Below are 3,641 nucleotides of genomic sequence, written 5' to 3' on the forward strand. Positions count from 1 at the left end.
AAAGGAATCTCCCTGAAGGCAGGGAGGGTGAAGTTTCCAGAATTTCCCTAGGCGCAGTCTGCAAAACGCAAGAAACGTTGCACAAACTTTCCTGAGGCTGCTTTAAGCTTTGTATCAACCCGAATGTATGTGTTTTCCAAACTGAGCATCTTGGCCCTCCTGCAATGAGGAACGATTTAACTGACTGCCCATGCCTCTGATTTCGGACAATCTTTCTTAAGAAGACTTATACCTTAAACATTTCCTTTTGTGACCTTTTATGGTCCTGCAAGGCCGCAACCATAGTCAAACGGATTGTGGGAGGGTCTAATTTCTGTACAAAGACGAATATATCTAGTGAGCTCTGCCTTGCTTTGTATGGCTGAATGGCCCAAGCGAGCAGCATTAGCACTCTCATAAGTAGATTACCCTTGTCATAATCTTAATTATGGGTGAGTTAAAAATCTTAAGCTTTTGGTTAAACTGCAAACTGTAGTCAACGGCAACTTTAACCATAATCTTTAAGTTTTTGTTGCAATATTAGAATACATCTATAACTTTTGGAAAGCAAGACCCAATTTTAAACAATTTATTCCCCTTAAAATCGATACTAAAACATCATTATCACGTTGCAAAACTTGGCTGCCAATTCATTAATGTATGGCAGTTTAAATTTTAATGTTCCATTAAAGAGACATTGTTTTAACATCTTATCTTTATAAGTCAATCTTTTAGGATAAGAATTACATAAAATGTTTTCTCAGTTTAGCAGTATCTTTAGAGGACTAGTTTTCTGGGCTGGTTTATGCCAGGTGCTTTCGTTTGAAAATGACTCTAGCCCTGAGTTACTACTTTTAAGTTAACTTTTTAACCAGTGATACAACTTTTTAACCATACCCAAATGACCTATAAGCCAATTCTCTATGACCAAGATATGCAGATTATATTTATACCTTTAAGACCAATCCAAAACCAAATGAAGTGGCTACATGAATCTTATAAATTTAGATCAAAGAATTTTACTTTTATAGCTATATTGTAAGATAAAAAAGCAATTTGTCATTTGCTAAACACAATAATCACAACATTGCAGAGAATTTTTTAGGAAAAAACAACTATTAGCTTATTTGCCTTAGAACTAAGAGGTTGCAGATTCCTGTTCTTTAAGAACGAGTTTTTCCGTAGGTCCTCTCTTGCTGTGCTTGATTTTTGGCTAAAGTGAAGGCTCTCTTTTAGCCTTCTCTGTACAAACTGAGAGTGAATCAGCAGGCAAAGTTTTAACCAGTATTTTTATTATTTTTTTCAACATGAAACATGAAAAAGTCAGCCACTCAGACAACGACACAATCACTCAGACAACGAAACAAAAGTCATACATGAATTGACATGACTGGTGCACCAAACATTCGACAATACATAAAGGGGGTAGAGAATTCCTCCTGTAGGGGCCGGAGAGAACAAAGCAGGGCGCCCCCCGATTCCTCTCTGTCCCTGGGAGAATTCTAAAATCCATTTTCTTTTATCCCTTCCTTTCTCTTCCTGCTTGTAAGAGACAGGTTGTCAAACCAAGATTAAAATCCAAAATTTTCTAACAGCTTCTGGCAAGCATCTAAAACTTCTAATTTATTTAATCTGAGGGCAATTTTTTTTTTGAGAAAACACACAATCTCTATACACTAAATGTCTCAATTAGCCTAAAAGTTTACCACGCTGAATCTTTTTGAAGCTATCATCAGGCCACACTTAGTCAAATATTTTATAGCCATCTGCAAGATGTTCTCTACTTTCTGCAACCAACAAAAATACCATTTATAGAATGAAGTGTAAATGTTTTAAGAGATGACTTAACTTTCAATAAAGCCTTTTCTACGAGTATTTAGCACAGTGTAGGATTGGAAAATTGTCAGTAATGTAACAGTAAGAAGTGACCTATATTTTGACTTTTATGAAGTCTCTTTTTTATATTTTGACCATAATTTAACTATAACTTTTAATTTAGCGTAAAGTATCAGAATCCACAACTTGAAGTGTTTTTTTTTTTTTTCCTTATAACTGGAGCTGTGTCCTATAATGAGCTCCACAGTTTCTGAACGGGGCTAAGAGACTGCCCCTTTAGTTTTTTTGTCTTACCTGCTTTTTTAGTGATTGGAGTACCATCCTTGTGAAACTTTGATTTACACTCATTTTTCCAATGACTTCCTTTGCCACATCGCGGGCAGGGACGCGAAGGAACGTTTTCCTTATTTCCTGAGAGACTCTTACAATCTTTTCTCAGGTGCCCCGGTTTCTTACAACCGAAACATGTAATTCCACATGTAGCGCCGAGTTTCTTCCTTTTCCTTGCTGTGGCGTAAGCTGTCTCCTGCATTACGGCCGGTGAGGCGTCTACACATGCTTTAATATAATCTTGTAGGGAACTTGTCTTATGGATTGGTCTGTTTAGGTCCTGGCACAAGGTATTCACGTATTCCCAAGCCGATTGTTGTATTAATACATCAGTCCCTTCCGAGGGAGGAAGCATCCTAGAAACGGCCTCTTCCAATCCAGCCACGTAACCTTCATAAGATTCATCATGCTTTTGTCTAATTCCTGAAAGGACTGTGGATTTAGCCCCAGGGGGAGGTAAACGCTGCCAGCTGGATACAGCTATCTGGTTAATTCTCTCCAACACCGCCTTTGGAATATTCAGTTGCACTGCTGGTTTAGCATAGTCTTTTTGCCCAAGAAGCATAGGCACTGTGGGTTTAGCTCCGTTTCTCGGTGAAGATCTTTCCTGAACTAACTTTCTGGCCCTTCCTTCATACTCTGTTCTCCAGAGAATGAAATCTCTGGGAGCAAGAGTAGTCTTTGCCATTTGGTGCCAACCAACCAAAATTAATCAAAAGACACAGGGAACATCGCAAGAGACAGGGAAGGATACTTCATTTTCATCAAAGGAAAAAAATGGATCAAAATGATATCTCAATTCTGAACATCTATGCCCCCCAAACAAAGGTACCCACATTTGTAAATGAAACATTGCTAAAACTTAATTTATATATAGATACCCACAAATTAATACTGGGAAATTTCAACACTCTACTCATACCAACTGACAGGTCATTTAGTTAAAGACTAAACAGAGAAGTAATGAAACTAACAGATATTATGAATCAAAAGCACCTGACAGACATCCCTAGAATATTTCACCCAAACACAAAAGAATATACCTTATTCGCAGCACCTCATGGATCTTTCTCCAATATTGACCCTATCGTCAGTCACAAAGGAAGCCTCAACAGATATAAGAAAATTAAAATAACTCTTTCTATCTTTTGAGACCACATGGATTAAAGTGAACTTCAACAACAACGGAAACACTGAGAAAGTTTACACACTCATGGACATTGAACAACTGTCTACTCAATGACGTCCTTGTAAATCTCCAACCCAGAAAAGTTCGGGCAAAGAAACCAGAACTCAATAAAGAGGAAAACAAGCTACACTCCTAGGTTGGTCATATCTATCACTACATTACTCTATTCCCCATCTATGGGATCCCTTATAACTTGTGATTTCTCCAGGCCACATGGTTCTGCTCCATTGCCCTTACACCTACTCCTCTCCCTCCTCCTCCATACTCCACTCTCCCCTCCTCTCTTCCTTCTTCCCCAAATTTTGCA

This window comes from Mus caroli, unplaced genomic scaffold, assembly GCF_978045245.1.
Source record: "Mus caroli unplaced genomic scaffold, Mus_caroli_1 scaffold_5, whole genome shotgun sequence".
NCBI classification, from domain to species: domain Eukaryota; kingdom Metazoa; phylum Chordata; class Mammalia; order Rodentia; family Muridae; genus Mus; species Mus caroli.